Source organism: Rhodamnia argentea, chromosome 11, assembly GCF_020921035.1.
Source record: "Rhodamnia argentea isolate NSW1041297 chromosome 11, ASM2092103v1, whole genome shotgun sequence".
Taxonomy (NCBI): Eukaryota; Viridiplantae; Streptophyta; class Magnoliopsida; order Myrtales; family Myrtaceae; genus Rhodamnia; species Rhodamnia argentea.
This window is the reverse complement of record NC_063160.1, coordinates 22,244-43,048: the sequence shown is the minus strand read 5'-3', so window position 1 is coordinate 43,048 and position 20,805 is coordinate 22,244. Positions and strand designations below refer to the sequence as shown.

The 20,805-nt window shown below is 40.1% G+C and overlaps 1 pseudogene; it reads left to right on the top strand.

Moving 5' to 3' along the window:
- The first annotated feature begins 1,330 nt into the window (after nucleotides 1-1,330).
- LOC125312818 lies at nucleotides 1,331-3,351 on the top strand (annotated as a pseudogene).
- Nucleotides 3,352-20,805: the final 17,454 nt, after the last annotated feature.

Sequence of the window (20,805 nt, the reverse complement as noted above, 5' to 3'; positions counted from 1 at the left end):
TCTTTCCGGCGTCTACGGTAACTTTTCCGGCTGCCACATCAACATGGCACTCAAGTGAACGATTTTTAAAAGTTATGTCACTTAAGTGAATGTTTTGAAAGTTATGACACTCAAGTGAACGCCGTACAAGAGTTATGGCACTTCTAGTGTACTTTTCCCGTAAACATCCTTCCACGTGGACATTGGTTTCCCTTAACAAAAGTATTAAAAAGTATTATTTTTCGTTGTTATTTAATTGAAATACAATTGATGCGTTGTTTAAAATTTTTTTCACATAACTTGCATTGCCTAAAGCAACTCTAATCGTTAGGGTAGGACTTAGGGATGGTGAAGATTGTCCATACAACTTGATTTGATTGAACTACCATGAGAAAGATACTCTATTTGCTCCTCCTCATTATTTGATAGTTAGTTTCATATACCAAAGAACTTCGGGACATTCATCATTGGAGAAACTTCGAAACGGTGAATCCCATTTTAGTTCTAGACATTGTTTTTCCTATTATGATGGTTCCAGTCCCACCAATCAGACCTACTAAATGGCTCACCAATTAGACCTACTATATGGTTGGCCAATCAGGATGCTCATAAGTTAAGCACAAGTTGTCAGAATAGATTAGTCCAAGTGTCTCTGAACTCAATGTGCAGATGGCCACGAAGGAATATTGCTAGACTTAGGCTCAGAAAATTGTTTAGTGTTGCTGTCAGTGGACACAAGGTGCTTCTAGCAATCTTTCGTAGTCTTGTTCTTCATCAAAGGGTGGACAGCCGAACCTGTGAGAGGTTTAATAGTTCTATGGGTTGCTTGGTAATTTCTGTTGCTGGATGTTTACGAGCTTTGTTTTTCATGACTTCTAACATTTTCTTTTATTTGGCAGGCTATTAAAGTCTATTTAGAGGGCCGATCCAAAGCTTCTCTCTTGCTATGAGAGCTATCCCCTACCTTCGGGTAGCAAATCCTAACCCCATCTCCCCAGCACCCAAGCCCTAATCAATGGCCTACTTGAGTCATCACATTCGCCCTGCAATGCTTTTTCCATCTCCACTCCATCGCAAGAACTTTTCGGATACTTTCCAAAACCTAGCCTAACCAATATACCATCTTGATGACGTAGTTTGCCTACAATCCTACCTTTTCTCGTCTAAATCTCTAAAACCTTCCAAAACCCTAAAACCCTTTCTGTCAAATCTCGTTTCTCTTCATTCCCTGGCCCCCATGTTTCTTCTCCTTGCGTATCTATTGCTTCATAACCAAGCCGAGACTGTTTCAGTTGCGGGAGCCCTGGTCTTTTGCCTGCGAATCCAAAACTGAATGGATCAAGAACAACGAATGAATGCTTTATGCAACCGGCTGGGACACCTCTGGTCAAAAACCAAAAGAGCGGTGGCAAATGAGGTGGTCACTGAATCAAGTCTCAAGGAAGGGGAACGCATTGCTTTTGGGAGGCTCTATGGTAATCCCGAAATAAATTTTGAAGCATTTCAATCGACTATGAAAAAGGCATGGAAAGCCGAAAAGGTAGTCTGCACTCATCTTGAAATGGGATTGTTAGGGTCTTTCCAGGCTGTGGCATTTGCTTAGGGCAATTCAATTTTGAATGAATGTCATGAAGAAGAATAATTGGTCGACTTAGCATTTGCTGGTAATGCTGGTAACTTGCTATGATCTCTGGAAAATGTACTTGGTAATTGAACCTGGACTGGCCTTGGTGTAAGCCTGGTTTTATGTAAGTTTCTCCTCCTTTTGATTGCAGATTTGCTTGGAGTTTGACCTGAGGGACTGGATAACTGTCCAACTAAAAGAGCTACCTTATCGATCAAAATTGGTAAGAGGTAGAGTATTGCTTTACCTTTCCGCATTTTGGTTTGTTGTATTGGCCTTTTGCTCTCCTTTCTCCCTCCCTCCCTCCCTCGCCAAATATATCCAGGCGTTATTGAATGTTTTATCATTCTCTTATGTTGCTTCCTAAGTAGAACATGGGGCTAAATCCTCCTTTCGGAGTTGGAGCTGATTTGGTGAGCAAGTTTATTGATAAAGCTCTTGAATACAAACCAAAGCTCTTTTTTGCGATTGTTCCATCAGAAATTGGAAGGTAACTACTTTACTTCGACCCCTCTCTTTTTGCTTTGCAAGTACTTAAATCTAGTGGTGCATTGCAGATTAGACGAGGAGAAGTTTCTGTATGATCTGGTGTGGGGAGATGAAAGATTCTCGTCTGGAAAGGTGAAATGGGGCGTCCTGTTCATCCTTCTGATCCTATGTTTGCAGCTGATGGATTAACTGTAACCTTTTCATTTCCAGTCATTTGATTTGCCAGGGTCCTTTGATGTGAAGAATAAACAAATTGAAGAACAGTGGAACAAAAAGCCACCTTTGATGTATCTATGGAGCCATCAAGATTGGATTGCAGAACACAGCAAAATAGACCAACAGTTGGGTCACTTGCAGACCAAGAGTAAGAGGCCACAGTCAAATGATGACTGCAATGGATCACTGAATCTTCATTATCTGAAAGATGACCAGAGCCTTTGCATCCGTAGTCCGTCGCTTACAAGTGATACCTCCATGCCAGTGGGTAGGCCTGAAGAAACCAAAGACGGGTGGATATGGCTGAAGGTCAAAAAGGGTGTTCTTCTCCAAAAGACAGCGGAAGAGAGAGCAAGGAGAGCCAGTCCGCTGGGACTTCTAAAGGGAAGGCCAACGGTACAGGAACAAGTGGAAGAGAAATTCACGAGATGTCACCTGCAAAGGAAACACCTCGTCGTCCCTCGCTTAAGTGGACAGACGGGAAGCTGTCATTCGATGATCGGTCCTCTAAGCAAAAGGCGGATGGTATGCAGAGATGGTCAAGAGGTTTTGGTCCTCTTGCCAACCATAGGGCTCAGAACTTGGAGATACCATATGCAGCTCATAGGAGGGACACTAATAACTACAGGCCCAATGTCTCTGAACCTGAAGAGAGATACTAGAGGGACCTGGAGATGCGTTCGTTGGTTCGTCTTTATGGTCAGCAAGATCCAAACTTATTTCGAAGAAGTTACATGGCAGGTTGTCATCTCGGGTACGGCCAGCCAGGGCCCATGACATCTACCTATGGATTTCCGGGTTCCATCGCCGAGTCGCCCTGAAGAGTGAACATGTCTGAGATGCAACGATATGCTCCCCTTTTGGGTCAACTGTATCCAACAAGACGAATGATAGGGGACGAGGGAACCGCGATTCATGGAGACGGGTCTCTTGATCCTAACAAGGGACCTCGATTTGGACACCAAGGCCATTCTTTTGGCTTTAGTACTGGTCCTAGTTGGATGTACTCTCAATACAATACTTTCGGCTGGCTTGATGAATAGGTTCTTGGATCTAAATGTTTTTGACAAATGTTTCAGATGGTTAAGTGCATGCTGTAATGTTATTCCCAACAGCGATTTATATAATTGGGAAAAGTACACTAGAAGTGCCATAATTTTTGTACGGCGTTCACTTGAGTGCCATAACTTTCAAAACGTTCACTTAAGTGCCATAACTTTTAAAAATCGTTCACTTGAGTGCCATGTTGATGTGGCAATTGGAAAATCTGACGTGGCAGCCGAAAAAGTTACTGTAGACGCAGGAAAAATTACTGTAGCACCCCGGAAAAGTTACTGTAGATGCCGGAAAGATGACGTGACACGCCGGAAAGCTGACGTGGCACGCCGGAAAAGTTACTGTAGCACTCAAGTGAATGATTTTTTAAAGTTATGACACTTAAGTGAACGTTTTGAAAGTTATGGCACTCAAGTGAACGCCGTACAAAAGTTATGGCACTTCTAGTGTACTTTTCCTTATATAATTTTAGTCCGGCGAAGAGAACAAGCTTTTACAGCATGGTTCCGATGTTGATGGTCTCAACTTCACCCAAGTGTGGATCTCCATTCCTTCATGAGCAACGGCCAACCCGGTAACATTTGTCCATCACCAGAATCTCCATAAGAAGAAACGAACGAAGAAGCAGAAGAAGAGCTCAGAAGCTTCATCTAAGCAAATTTTTGTGAGAATTATTAAAGCTATTTGGAGATTGTTTTTCTTCTTCTTCTTCTTCTTTTTTGAGTAAAGTAAGAGGTTCTTTCTTTCACTTTCTACTCAAAATCTACGGATGCCATTATTAGTACTGCTCTCGCAACTCACTGAGAGAGAAACATATATAAGGACGGTACATCCTCATTGTGGAAATTTTGCACCTTGTTGTACTTTGTGGAGTTGACAGGAAATTTAACAAAGTGCTTCATAATTGTAGACTCACAAATTTCACACGTCACCAGTAGTTGATGCGTAGAGTTGATAGCACGTAATTTGCATATGAAAGACAAGAAACAACCTATGGGACTTATTGTCCTAAGGGAGACATGGAACAACCTATTGGACTTATTGTTCAAAAAGGTCCTATACCGATTGCACTTGTGTCGATTCAGTCATAAACCTTTGAATTTTTTCAATTTCGTCATAAACCTTTTGATAACTTGTCAATTCAGTCCAAAACCTTTCAATTATACCAATTTGGTTCTAAACCTTTCAATGATTTGCCAAACTAGTCCAAACCTTTTCATGAGTTACCAATTTAGTCCTTCCGGAATAGTGCACAAATAATAGGCTTGTCACGCCTCGATCCTCGAGCGTGCGACATCCCTACCATCTCGTCCCTTGGGTTAAAAGGATAGCGTCCTAGGCACGCTACTAACCCATGAGGTTAACTACGCATGCGGAAACATACAAGATTCCCGGACAAAAATATAAGATATGGATAGATCAAGAGGAAAAACACATTAATTCAAAAACATGATCTTATTCACAGTCACATCGTGAGTCAATTGAAATGACACGCTAATTGGTCCCATACTTCGGGACGGGTTAGGATCAACTTCGTACCTACTTCAAATAGGGTTACATCACTTTCATCCTTATCAACTTTTCAAGAATTACTAGCTCTATCACTTAGAACCCGAAAATGGTTTAACAACGATGGGGTGAGATATAAATCTCGGTGAGTCACCGCTTAAGCCCGGCTAAGGTGTTGATTCGTCCAAAGGGTCTTATCAATCAATCACATATTGATATATATATATATCCCAATCACATGCAGCTCACCTGCTAAAAATCACACGGTATGCAATATAAATCTGAAAATGGTTTAACAACGATGGGGTGAGATATAAATCTCAATGAGTCAACGCTAACCCCGGCTAAGTCGTTGATTCGTCCAAAGGGTCTTATCGACCAATCACATATTGATATATATATCCCAATCACATGCAGCTCACCCGCTTAAAATCACACGGTATGCAATACTCAACATAATATGCTACACATAACAACCATAGATATCATGTCAATCGCATACGCAGACACCACACATGGTCCATTTATTAACGGCCATCCGGCCCAATTGCACACGACCGGTGTGACTTTACACTACGACGGGCGGTGTCTACTGGTAGGACCAGGCTTCGTCCCTTACTTCCGGCGACGGCATTTGATAGCCCGTGTGATTTGTACAACTGGCACGACACGGCACTATCGGGAATCCCTCTAGGGGCTTCGATTTGTCAAAAGCTGCGACCGGCATCCGACAATCCATGTAATCCGTATGACTAGCACGCATTTAATTGACGTGCATCCGACAAGTCGTATGGTTCTGTACGATTGGCACGGTACGAACTTGACAGGAATAATCCATCGTGTGACCACTCAAGCATACTCAGCAAATAGCCAGTTTATAATCCGCATTTAGTCAAATGCTCATGTGATATGCTCACACAGAAGCAAAACTCTTGAGTAATCACATAAATGCATATGTTATCCATGCGACCTCGCATCCATAAATCGAGTGATCGAACTCCAGCTAATCAATCAATTTGACTAGCCATCCGTTAAGGCATTTCATCAATTAATCCATATAAATTATAATCGAACGTAGATCAATAATTCAATGACAAACATTTAATCCAATCGCACGTAATTAAATCCAAATCATCAATCAGTCATATGCTCATTCTTGACCTATTATTCGCTCACGATCAACCAATGCCAATCAATTAGTCGGTTATTCCGTCCAAACTAGCACAATCAAATTAATCCAATTAATTAGGGCCATTTAACCTAAACCGAGTCTCTAGCCTAAACCGGCCCTAATTAATCTACCAAAACACCTTAATAATCTAATTAAACTAATCCAAATGTAATTAATGACCTAGCCAAGGATTAGAGGTCGACTCACCATTAATTGTACGAGGTTAGGCCAATGACGATCCTACAAAAAATCCTTACCACGAACTTTGGGCTCGAACGGATCGCGAACCAAAATCCTCGAACTATAGCCCAAACCTCCGGTTTAATGAGTCCACGGCCCAATATAAGGTCCAATTACATGGCCCAAAATGGGTTGGACCTTGGCCCAACTCGCCGGCCGACAAAATAGGCCTAATTAGGCCCAACATAATCTGCCCAGACCCAAAAACAGGGGAAATATTGGCTGGTCGGGGCTGTTGTGGCCCTTTCCGGCGACCGACTTCGGCATTGAAGGTGGAGGTGTGAGACAAGATCGGAAGAAAGTGGGTGGCCGGAGGCGGTTTGTGGTGGCCGGAGCAGGCGTTGGCGATCGCGAACAAGAACTGGAACCGCCAAAAATAGGCATCGGCGGTGTAGAACAGGGGCTGATCGAGGTTCTTGGATTGCTGCTTGAGACTCCACCGGTGTTGGGGCTTTGTGGGGTTGATGGTGGAGGTCCGAGGGTCGTCGGAGACCGACCGAGCGGGCCGATAGGGACCGGAATAGCAAGCAACAACAATAGGGGCGTAACCGACGTGAAACAGGGCAAGGCTTAGGTTTACGATCTGTTTGACTCCTATGGCTACTCCGAAACTCGTCGGGTGGTGGGCGATGATGAGGGACAGTGGAGGGTGACATGTGGTGGTCGAAGGAGATGGCGGTGGTGGTTGAGGGTGGCCTGAGCATCGGCTGCAAGAAGAGGCAACAACAGTAGTATGGGTTGGCAGAAACAGAGGAGCAACGAGCAAGGGCTGTTTGGGCTTCCCGAGGCTGCTATGGCAACGATGGTGGCCCGAGATGGTGGTGGACGGAAGCCGGGGAGGTCGGAGAAGGTGGCTGGAGGTCGAGGTGGCGGTGGTGTGGCAGTAGCACCCCGAAAATGGCCGCAGCAGCGGTTCCGGCCCAAAACAGGGTAGGGCTGCTCAGGGTTGTCTTAGCCGGTTTTCCGACGGCTCCGGTGGCGCGATGGTGGTTCAGCGGTGATGATGGAGTTCTATGGTGATGGTAGTATAGTGTGGTGGCTCGGGTGGGGGCATTTCCGCAAGAAAAATGAAGAAGAAAGAAGAAGAAAAGAGGGGGAAGAGTCGGCAGAGAAGGGGGTTTACGTGGGGGAAAGAGAGAAAGAGAGAGAAGAAAGAGATAGGGTTGGTCGGCTGATTTTTGGTCTAAAGAGATAAGGTGGGTTCCACTTTAATGAATTTCCTTGTCTTGAGCTCATAAAAATCCTAGGGCGTCACAAGGCTAGGGCTAAAATGAAAAAAATTCAAAAGATTTAGGGCTGAATTGGCAAGTTGTTAAAAGGTTTAGGACTAAATTGGCATAATTGAAAAGTTTAGAAATAACTTGGCACAATTAGAAGAGTTAGGACTAAGTACAATCGGTTAGGACTTTTTTTATAATTTTCCCATGGGTATTAATGCATTTTCTTCGTGGTGTGTATCTCTATCAATGATTTTCTAACATAAAGTGACTTTAAATGTCAATTTCTTATGCGCACACTCAACAATTTTGTGCCTTTGCTAGTAGTACAAATAAATAAAGCCAGTCCTAGGAAATTTTCTGAATACAAGATTGACATGTGGACGTTGAAAGAGCTTGAAATGTAACTTGAGAAATCATATGTTCTTCTATTTCGACTTTATAATTCCTAAGCACCGTTAATGGAGATAGTGATAAAATATTGACTATGGGGATTTCATACATGACTTACCCATTAATAGTTCAATCAAGATAGACTATATTTGCAGCTGAACTAATGTTCTTTAAGAATTTGTTATATGAGTTCCTTCAAGGCACTTGTTAAGTAATTAATTAATGAGAAATTATACTGTGCCATCCCATGGAGGGGTGTGTTGATCTACGGTCACAAATGATTGAGATTGTTAAGGAAGCATTTCTCAAGTTCAATTACCTGTGAAAATTATCGTGATTCCTTTTCTTTATATTTTCCTGTTTCGGAATTTATGAGATAGTCATGTAATTGTTCACGTCTCAACTATTTTAAATACCGAACTTAGTGCTTCCCCTTGGATGGTTTAATACAATAAGACTTTATCATTTTTCCTGCATTAGCCTACTAATTGACAGTCACATTCTTGCTTTTTTCGAGGGATTAAAAAAGGCACACGGCCCCAAATGTTATGTGAGTCCGGAAAGCGGCCTTCAATTACGTACCTACATGTCGAAAACACCATTGACGGAAGCGTGTTTTGCAATTCCAGGCGCCCACCAGAGAGGGACTAGGAGACAATCGTTCAGAGGTTACTTTGTGGCCGAGGACTGCATATTCTACTACTCATCTGCCTAATAAAGACAAGAAACACATTTCAATGACAAGGTGTTGTAATTCACCAAACATTTTTTTTGTCAGAAACAATACAAATATGATTAGAGAATGTGATACATATCTATTATTTTATCCTTCCTAGATTTTCATTAAAGGATTGTGCATGACATATCTTCCATGGGATGTGGGACAAAGAGCCATGCACACCCCCTCCATGGGATGTCACAGTATAATTTCTCATTAATTAATTACTTAACAAGTGCCTTGAAGGAACTCATATAACAAATTATTAAAAAACATTAGTTCAGCTGCAAATAGAGTCTATATTGATTGAACTATTAATGGGTAACTCATGTATGAAATCCCCATAGTCAATATTTTATCACTATCTCCATTAACGGTGGTTAGGAATTATAAAGTCAAAATGGAAGAACATAAGATTTCTCAAGTTACATTTCAAGCTCTTTCAACGTCCACATGTCAATCTTGTATTCAGAAAATTTCCTAGGACTGGCTTTTTTTATTTATACTACTGGCAAAGGCACATAATTGTTGAGTGTGAGCATAAGAAATTGACATTTAAAGTCACTATATGTTAGAAAATCATTGATAGAGATACACACCACGAAGAAAATGCATTAATATCCATTGGGAAATTATAAAAAAAGTCATAACCAATTGTACTGATGCTAATTTAGTCCTAAACCTTTTGACAACTTGCCAATTCAGCCCTAAATCTTTTGAATTTTTTTTTTCATTTTAGCCCTAACCTATTATTTGGGTACTATTCCGAAAGGAATAAATTGGTAACTCATGAAAAGGTTTGGACTAGTTTGACAAATCATTGAAAGGTTTAGAATCAAATTGGTATAATTGAAAGGTTTTGGACTCAATTGGTAAGTTGTCAAAAGGTTTAGGACGAAATTGGAAACATTCAAAGGTTTATGACCGAATTGACACAAGTGCAATCGGTATAGGACTTTTTTGAACAATAAGTGATGATGTGTATATTTGACTTATATTTTGATTATATTTGATGGTATTTTGGACAAATATTCAAATAAATTGAGTGGAATTTATTTGTTTTTATGCATTGTGGTTAGGTGATGGTGAATGATGCAATCGTGAAGATTTAGGACGCTTTTGATGTGTTTTTGAGCTGTTGGTTGGGATTCTGCATGTAAAAGATCCATTTTCCATATTTTGTATAAAGAGCCGTGCCCACGACTTAAGGTCGCGCGGATGCAGAGCTGGTGTAGAATTTGGGGACGTGATTTGACCATTTATTTTCATATTTTCTAGATCTGATTGTGGAGGATTTTTGTACTTAAATAGAACTCTTAATTAGGGATATTAGGGAGAAGTTTTTGTCTACATTTTCTTTCTTTCCATGTTGGATAGAATTTCTTTTTCTAGGCTTTCTATTTTATTATTTAAGAGGTTGAACGCAAGAGGGGAAGATAGACTTCACTCCAGAAAATCCATGATCATATTATTTTTCTCTTTTGTCATGCATGGCTAACTCCTCTTTATTCTAGCAAAGGTTTATCAAGGTTCAAGTTCATTCAAGTTGTGAGATCTAAACTTAATTCTCCTTCTCAATTTCTGTAATATTTATATATTCTTTGTTTTATTGTTTACCATCGCTTTGTTGTTTGTTACAATAAGAGCTCGTTGTACAATTGACAGGGTGATAGTTTGCCAATTGAAATACCCAAACCCGTAATTGTTTAGGTATTTTAATGATAGTGGTAGATAATATAACTTGATCAAAACCAGATTTTCAGGTTGTATTGCGAGAATATATGGTCTAGGTTGAATAAGTTACGTGTGTGATTTATTGGTTAGGGTTGGGTTTTTCTCTTTTTTCATGCTATTAACGAATTGAATCCTTGGCGCGTGTCGGGGTTATTTGTTAATAAGGGATTAATCATAGGTGCGTGTGATCTAGCTTGAATAAGTTACGTGTGTGATTTATTGGTTAGGGTTGGGTTTTTCTCTTTTTTCATGCTATTAACGAATTGAATCCTTGGCGCGTGTCGGGGTTATTTGTTAATAAGGGATTAATCATAGGTGCGTGTGATCTAGCTTGAATAAGTTACGTGTGTGATTTATTGGTTAGGGTTGGGTTTTTCTCTTTTTTCATGCTATTAACGAATTGAATCCTTGGCGCGTGTCGGGGTTATTTGTTAATAAGGGATTAATCATAGGTGCGTGTCCAGTTAATCTAATATTGAGGAAAGATTAGGTTGTTAGAAGCGTTTCAACAACCATAACCAATCTATTGCAGTGTTTGAAATTATTCGTCCGACTCAATGATCAACTTCCGAACTTGAATGAGATTACCTTTGTTTTTTTTTTTTTTTTGATTACCTTTGTTAGATGTTGCATAATCTGATTTTTATTTATTTATTTCTGTTTGCTTATTTTATTTAAGTATATTCTGCATAAACTCTCCTTTTTAATTTCACTTTTATTGTCTACTTGGTCTTCAAAGAATTAACAATTTGTCGGTCTCTGTGGATTCGACTCTGCTCACCCTACGTACAATTTATTTGCGATTTAGAGAGTAGGAATTATATTTGGTGGATTCGATAAGCACCAAATTTTGGCGCCGTTGCCGGGGACTGATTTTAATTGAATTTATTCTCTGATGACTAGGTCCGATCGTACAAGTGAACTCCAATATAATACTGAGATAGAGAAGACAGCTAAGAGGTTAAGAAAATAAGCAAAACTAAGAAAACAAGCATCTTCATCTACAATTTCAACGCCTAAAGACGAATCACCCCTTGAACCGCCTTATTCTTCCAGCGAATCTAGTCAAGAAGAAAAGATGGCTGAAGAAAACAGGACTTTGAGAGAATTAGTAGCCCCTCCAATCAATCAACAACCTTTGTGCATCACTTACCCAAATTTGGAGGCTCCATTCGAGTTGAAATCGGGTTTAATGCACTTGTTACCCACTTTTCGTGGATTAGAGAATGAAGATCCTCATAAACATCTCAAAGAATTTCACGTAGTTTGTTCCACCATGAAACCACAAGGAGTAACGGAAGAGCAAATTAAGCCGAGGGCCTTTCCATTTTCTCTAGCTGATGCAGCCAAGGAATGGCTAGTTTATCTACCTCCTGGGACTATTACTTCATGGACATGAATGGTAAATATTTTTCTTGACAAGTTCTTTCCTGCCTCTCGAGCCGCTGGAATTAGAAGAGGAATTTGTGGGATTAAGCAACGGGATACGGAGACTCTCCATGACTATTGGGAGAGATTTAAAAGATTGCATGCAAGCTGTCCCCAATATGAAATTCCAGATCAGGCCCTTATTCAGCATTTTTATGAAGGATTATTGTCCACGGAGAGGAAGATGATGGATACCGCAAGTGGAGGAGCCATTGTCAACAAGACACCCCAAGCTGCCCGTGATGTAATTTCTACCATGGCTGCCAATTCCCAGCAATTTGGGTCTCGCCAAGAACTCTCAAGAATGGTTAATGAGTTAAATGCATCTTCCCTTGAGAGCAAGATCAATAAACTAATCTCTTTGGTTCAAAATTTGGTTGTAGGGAATGCACAACAAGCCAAAGTGTATGGGATTTGTGCTTATACCGGTCATCCTACAGATATGTGCCCCATTTCTCAAGATGATACTCCCGAACAAGCAAATGCCGTTGGGAATTTTCCTAGCCTACCACAAAGGAAGTACGATCCATACTCAAATATATACAATCTGAGATGGAGAGATCACCCTAACTTTAGTTATGGATCTAGAGCACAAAATTTCCAACAATTCCAACAAAGACCATCAGCCCCACCGTAGCAAAATTCTTCAGAACCAAGAATGTCCCTTGAAGATATAGTCAAGTCTTTTGCAACTAACACTCAACAATTTTTACAGGACATAGGGGCAAGCATACAAAATTTGGAGAATCAAGTTAGCCAATTGGCAACATCCCTAAGCAAGTCGGAGTCTCAAGGAAAATTGTATTCCCAAACAATAGTGAACCCAAAAGAAAATGCAAGTGCAATTACCTTGAGAAGTGGAAAAGAGCTGGAACCTATTGCTAGAAAAAGACGTGGGCATGGCTTGATATAAGAGAAAGAAACAAGGGTGGTAGTGAAGAAACGGACAGAGTAGCTTGAGAAGTCTGTACTTGAGGAGCCCAAAATTTTGGAGACCAAACCCCCTTTTCTAGAAAGATTTGCCAAGATCCCTTTGGGGATATGCCCTTGAGACAGTGCATATTTACTCGAACAGAGTGCCATCCAAATTTGTCCCAATTACGCCTTATGAGATATGGCATATTAGGAAACCAAGTCTTAATTATATCAAGATTTGGGGTTATCCCGCTTTCATCAAGAAACCGATGACAGAGAAATTGGAGGCTAGGTCTAAACAAGGTCGCTTCATTGGATATCCAAAAGAGACTCTTGGATATTATTTCTATCTTCACTCTGACCAAAGAGTTTCGGTCAAGAGGCATGCTTCTTTTCTTGAGAATCAATTCGTTCAAGAAGGTTGTGCTGGGCGAAAAATAGTCTTACAAGAAGAAAATAATGAAGTACCAAATAACCAAGTTCGGACACCGATCTCCGATTCTGTGGGAGCTTCTGATACACAACCTCTTAGGAGGAGTGCAAGAACGTCTCATCTGCTCATTCGTTATAGACACTCGGTTGAAGATATTGAGCCACTATTCATTGTGAATGATAATGATCAACCGAGTGATCCTAGCATTTATGAGGAGGCGATGTCGGACATCGATTCCGGTAAATAGCTAGAAGCCATGAAAGCCGAAATGGATTCAATGTATTCCAATGATGTTTGGACTCTAGTTGATCTACTTGATGGTATTGTACCAATTGGCTGTAAATGGATTTTCAAGAGGAAGATGAACATTGATGGTCAAGTTGGAACTTACAAAACACGGTTGGTGGCGAAAGGATATAGTAAAAAAGAAGGGATCGATTACGACGAAACTTTCTCACCTGTAGCCATGCTAAAATCCATTCGGATTATGTTGGCTATAATCGCGCACCTTGGTTATGAGATATTCCAGATGGATGTCAAAACGGCTTTTCTAAATGGTTTCCTCGAGGAGAACATTTATATGGAACAACCACGGGGTTTTAAATCTAGTGGTGAAAGTCAGAAGGTGTGTAGGCTCAAGAGATCCATTTATGGACTCAAACAAGCCTCCAGAAGTTGGAACATCCGTTTTGATGAGGTAGTCAAATCGTTTGGCTTCATTAAAAACCCGGATGAGCCATGTGTATATAAAAAGGTCGGTGGGAGCGCAATTACGTTTTTAGTTCTTTATGTCGATGATATATTTTTAATTGGGAATGATATTCCAATTATATCATCGATCAAACTATTCTTGTCACATAAATTCTCCATGAAAGATTTAGGAGAGGCAACTTATATTTTAGGTATCAAGATCTATAGAGATAGATCGAGAAGATTGATTGGCCTCTCCCAATCTACGTACATAGACAAAGTGTTAACATGGTTTAACATGCAATGTTCCAAAAGAGGATTATTACCTTTTAGGCATTGAATTCGTCTTTCCAAGGAGATGTCTCCCAACACTCCTGAAGAAAGAGAGCGGATGACAAAAATACATTACGCATCCGCAATTGGAAGCATAATGTATGCTATGTTATGTACACGAGCTGATATTGTGCATGCTATAAGTATTACTAGCGGATATCGCTCCGATCTAGGAAAAGAGCACTAGATAGTAATCAAGAATATCCTTAAGTACTTGCGAAGGACTAAGGGCTTATTCTTGATATATGGAGAAGGAGAGTTTAAAGTTGAAGCTTATACTGATTCCGATTTTCAATCGGATCCGAATGATTATAAGTTTACATTTGGGTTTGTCTTTATACTTAATGATGGTGTATTTAGTTGGAAGAGTTCCAAACAGAGCATAACTGTTTATTCCACCACCGAGGTAGAGTATGTAGCTGCTTCGGAAGCGGCAAAGGAAGAAGCTTGGATGAAGAAGTTCATTTCTAAACTTGGAGTTGTTCCTTCCATTGAGCAGCCAATTATATTGTTTTGTGACAACAATGGGGTTATCGCTCAAGCTAAGGAACCAAGGTTTCACCAGAAGTCCAAGCACATTGAGAGACGCTTCCATCTCATCGGAGAAATAGTTGGGAGGGGTGATATCACCTTGCGAAAAATTGCCTCAGCGGAAAAAGTGGTAGATCCCTTTAGTAAGGCCTTACCTCAATCTTCTTTTGAAAGACACCTTGACAAAATGGGTTTGAGGTACCGTACTAGTTGGCTTTAGTGCAAGTGGGAGATTGTTAGAGATATGCCCTAAAGCGACTATGTAATAGTTACATGTTAGGGATTTTCGTTGTATTTTCAATTTATTATTTAATTAATGGCAAAGACGTATTTATTCATTTGTCCAATTATTTACTTATATGAATAAATTCCATAATATTAGTTGTAGATGGACCTATTCTTGAGATGTTGAGAATATGCGTGACGGGTTCACAATTAGACTAAATCTTTAAACTGCTCCCGGTCGATGGATCATTGAATGGATATTAAAGATCCTGTTGAGACCGGTGTGTTCTTAATTTCACTATTAAGAATTAGATGCTTAAGAAAATGACGAGTCACAAGTCATTGGGTATTGCGATGCCCGAGTTAGAACACATGTGCATGTACCGGACAAGTTCACTGAACGTGACACAAGTTGAACAATTAGCGACATGGAAGCTTTTAGCGTGGTCAATGTCTAATTGTTCATGCTTTGATCTTGTGTAAATAATCCTTAAATCCGAGGCACAGTGTTGACTTGTGTGTTGAATGGCTATGGTTCACGAGAATGCATATTGACGGTTCGTCGATCCGTCTCTGTACTTGATGGTCACAGTTCATGCACATACGAAGTCATACGTGTGCGCAAAATGTAATATGTCTCCTTGTCACATGCAAGGTATGATATCCTATGCAATTTAATTATGACAATGCATTGAAATCCTCAGCCGGGGTTATGATCGAGAATGAAATGTTCATGTCTCATCTAAATGCATGTCAATTAGATTTGTACATATGATCGAATTGGTGACTTGACAAATATTCCATGGTCTTTGTTCGATCGGGATATAGTAAGACAGAGGAATTGAATTACACTATAACCAAGGCTGATAGGTTCATTATGTTCTTAAAGCATTCACACTATCCGGGTAGCCATGATATATTGCTAGATGTCACTCATGGCTTGTAGGACCTAGAGGTTGTCGGGACAATCAATTCTCTTGGAAGTACTAAAGTGTTGGTGCATGTCTTGCTGCCAGCTCGGTGATGAACTTAGGAATGTTACACACCTTAACCAATACATGACGACAATGAACGGAAAAATAATATTGTAAATATGTTTACAATTACGATATACCGATTTTAGTCGGGCTAAAATTAAATTAAATGTGATTTAATTTTAATTTTATTTTTGGTCATCGGGGAACGTGTATATGATGCACATGTATACTCAACGTGGACATCTATTATATGTCCAACATGCACATTTATTATTGTATAGCCTTTCTGTTTTTATTATAATAATAATGGTTATTATTACTTATTATTAAAATAATAAAAAAATTAATTGTGCGTGCACATGGTTAGCAAATGCTGACCATGTGCGTGGCACACGATGAGCAAATGTCGCTCATCGTGTGCCCATGCACAACGGACAGAATCTGACGCTGCCGTCATTGTGCAATGCCCCTAAGATCAGATCGTGGGTGCTTCTCACGATGCTGATCGTGCGGCGCTTTTAAAAAAAAAAAGATTTGTCTACAAAAAGGAAAGGGGGAAACGAGTGAAAACAATTTTCACTCGGGCGTGCATTTGAGAGAGACGAATGAGCATTTTGAGAGCTGCGTAAAAGTGTGAGAAAAACCAGAAAAACTCTCTCTAGACATTTGCTCTTACGATGACCAAAATTCCGAGAGCGCGGAGAATTGATTCCACAATATTGCTAGCACAATTCAAGTGGTGATTCTTGCGAGTTCGTTCTTCCGTTCAACGTTGCGATTGGTGGTGTGTCCGAACTAGAGGCTCGACACTTGTGGGTCTCGGATTGAAGAACGTTTGAACCTTTTCGTTCCAAGCACGCTTCAAGAGGTAATCCTTTAACTCCATTCATTAATTAAGATTTTCGATTGAAACGCATGCACTATGCCTCCGGAGATACATGTATAAGTTTTTATTTATTTCCTCTGCATTTGATTATTTTATATGTTTTATTTGCCCATGCATGTTATGTGTATCCCAACAACTAGTGGTTTCCAGTGGCTGAACAAGTGGCGGCCAGCGGCGGAACAGAGGAACACAAAATAGGGCGGGCATCGGGAACAAGAGAATAGGTGGCATCAGAGCTAATTTGAGGGGGCTCGGGGGGTCCAAAGGTTGAGGGGAGTTTGCCCAAGGTTGGGGGGTCTCCGGGATAGCTGTAGGTAGCGATGACGATGACAACGAATAGCTGAAGTCGACGGTGCAATGGCTCGGATCGAAATAGGGTAAGGGGCGCAGGAGGCCGGACCAAGCTGAAACCAGCTCCACGGGCTTCGATCAATTTCCAGTGGCTTTAGAGGATGATATGGGGTCGATGATGGTGGTTGTGGGTGGTCAGCGAGTGGCGGCTTTGGGTGGAGGAAGCCAGGACAGCGGCACACGTAAACCGGTGTAAAGCAGGGGTATAACAGGGTATCGGCTCAGCTGGGATGATCTGTGGCTTCCACGATGGCTTACGACGGTCCGACGGAGGCCGAGTGGCGAGTAGTAGTGGGCGGAGGAGGCTGGGGGTAGTGGTTGCACAAAAATAGTGGATGAAGGAGGAGGAGGCGCTCGGTAAGTGGGGCAATCGCGCGAGGAACAAGAAGAAAAGGGCAGATTTGAATTCTTTTGTCTCATAGTACATTAAGAGGGGCAAAAACATAATTTTCCAAATTAGGACTGAATAAAAAATTTGGCATACCGAAAGGAGGGCATTTTGGTCTTTTCATAGGCTAGGCTCGGTCAAGAGGAATTAAATCCTAAAATGCGGCGACTAAGATTTTCAAAACCTAATCTAAACCGATCGACATTTTGGGAATCATCTAAATAATTGTTACTTACGTCCTTACAATCCGAAAATTTGTATAGACCGAAATTCAATTTTCATCCTTTTATTAAATTTCGGCATTTTACGTAACTCGAATTTCCGGGACGTCACAAAGTGACTTTGGGGGTGTGATAATGAATGAAGAGGGATTATGGGAAAATAGGTCCTTCTGCTCATGATGGTGTAGTTTGAATTGAGGTAAGGGAAAATACATGTCGATGTTAAGGGTATTATGGGAAAGTAAAAGTAGAGGAACACCTTCCTCTTTTTGTTGTTTTTAGTGGTGTACTATATGGTTTGGAGAGACATTAATACTAATTTTGGGAAAGACGTGCAAACATCAAAATATTTGATACGATGATTGGTCCAATTTATGATGCTTAATGAGTTTAATATGAATGATGTGTGGACTATTTAGTTGACAAAATGACGGTTTTTATTATCTATACAAGTAGATTCTCGAAAGTCAATAAGCTTAAAAAAAAACTCTCAAGAAATGTTTTATTTTTTTCCAATTACTTGGTTTTTTAAGTAATTTATTTTAGAATTACCAACAATTTTAGGAATTACTATATCTTTTTAGTGTACACACTATCATTTTTTTTTCTATCTTTTTACCGACTTCTATTTGACTTTCTTATTAACGCATTATTTTCCTAATAATGATTCACACTCAAAATAAATTAACGAATGATATTGTCATCATCAACAAAAAAGATGTTCAGGCAGAGATTGTTATTGATAGTGAAATAATTTCCTTCAACTAAATCTTTCGAAAGGTATAGATAATTATTCTTTAGAAAAATGCTTTCAACTTCTTTATTTTATTCGTGGAACAAACGAATAAGAAAAAGTGTATCTCCTGTTGCCTAATAGAATTGGGTTATGTAAAATCTCTAATCGTGGAATCCCATGATGACTTGATGAGGGGATGTATAATCAACTGAAACTATCAAATCAAATGATACAAGAATAGAACTAGAAGAAAGAAAATGGAAAGTGGACCGATCAAACAACTTTTGATATTTATCATAAAATCTCAACCTCCAAAGTCAAGAGCAACTTTTGACCAACAGAGAAATAAAAAATTCAAGAGCAACTAAAAAATATACAACCCCCATTATGTAAGTAATTCAATCAAGAAATGGTCAATTTCTTATATTTACAGAGATCTATTATATGCCCCAGCGACTTGATTGATGATAATAAAACAGTCACAAAAGCGGCAAAACAAATCGTTCGAACCCGAATTCATCCTCCTGCATCTATTGGTGGACATTGTACCTTTTGATCGTAATCGAACTCAAATGCGCACTTGAGAAAAGGTGGTGGTTATGTCGATCTAGCTCCTTGGTCTCTTCTACATCTTTCTCAGTCTCTTACCACCCATCATGAATACTAGATCCTCTTTGATTTCTTCCCTCGACTGTGCCGCTCAAAAAAAAAAAAAATGTTCATGCGTCGAGAGTATATGTAACGACCTGGGCCTAGACCTTACAAGATATTGTCCGCTTTGAACACATAGTCCTCACGATTTTGTTTCTCCGAGGGCCATCTATACAACCCTCGAAAAACATGTCTCGCAAGTTAAGAGGACCCTAGCTCTATATAAGCTAGCCCAAGACCCTCTCCCTAAGCAATGTGGGACAAAGAGCCATGTACACCCCCTAAGCAATGTGGGACAAAGAACCATGCACACCCCTCCATAGGATGTCACATACTCTCCCCCTCAGCGGCACAGCATCCTCGCTGTACCCTCGCCGGCACAACGTCGGCACCAGCGAGGGCCCACTACGGCCCACACGCTGTCGAAAATTGGCTTTGATGCCAACCGTAACGACCTGGGCCTAGATCTCACAAGATATTGTCCACTTTGGATACACAATCCTCACGGTTTTGTTTCTCCGAGAGCCACCCATACAACCCCTAGAAAACGCGTATCGTAAGTTAAGAGGACACTAGTTTTATATAAGCTAGCCCAAGACCCTCTCCCTAAGCAATGTGGGACAAAGAGCCATGCACACTCCCTCCATGGGATGTCATAGTATAATTTCTCATTAATTAATTATTTAACAAGTGCCTTGAAGGCACTCATATTACAATTTCTTAAAGAGCATTAGTTCAGCTTCAAATATAGTCTGTCTTGATTGAACTATTAATGGGTAGCTCATAGATGAAATCCTCATGGTCAATATTTTATCACTATCTCCATTAACGGTGGTTAGGAATTATAAAGTCAAAATGGAAGAACATATGATTTCTCAAGTTACATTTCAAGCTCTTGCAATGTCCACTTGTCAATATTGTATTCAGAAAATTTCCTAGGATTGGCTTTATTTATTTATACTACTAGCAAAGGCACATAATTGTTGAGTGTGGACACAAGAAATTGACATTTAAAGTCAATTTATGTTAGAAAATCATTGATAGAGATACATACCACGAAGAAAATGCATTAATACCCATGGGAAAATTATCAAAAAAGTTCTACCCGATTGTACTTGTGCCAATTTAGCCCTAAACCTTTTCATTGTGCCAATTCATTTCTAAATATTTCAATTATGCCAATTTGGTCCTACACCTCTTGGCAACTTGCCAATTCATCCCTAAATCTTTTGAATTTTTTTTCATTTTAGCCCTAACCTATTATTTGGGTACTATTTCGGAAGGACTAAATTGGCAACTCAAGAGAAGGTTTAGGACTAGTTTGGAAAATCATTAAAAGGTTTAGAACCAAATTGTCATCATTGAAAGGTTTAAGACTGAATTGGCAAGTTGTTAAAGATTTAGGACGAAATTGGCAAAATTAAAAGGTTTAGGACTGAATTGACACAAATGCAATAGGTATAGGACTTTTTGAACGATAAGTCCAATAGATTGTTCCTTGTCTATGATGTGCAACTTACATGCTATCAAGTCTATGCATCAACTACTGGTGGCGTGTGAAATTCGTGGGTCTACAATTACGAAGCACTTTGTTAAATTTCTTGTCAACTCCCCAAAGCAAAAGAAGGTGCAGAATTTCCACAATGAGGTAAACTTTGTGTAAGTTCTACTAGAGGATGTATCGTTCATAGATA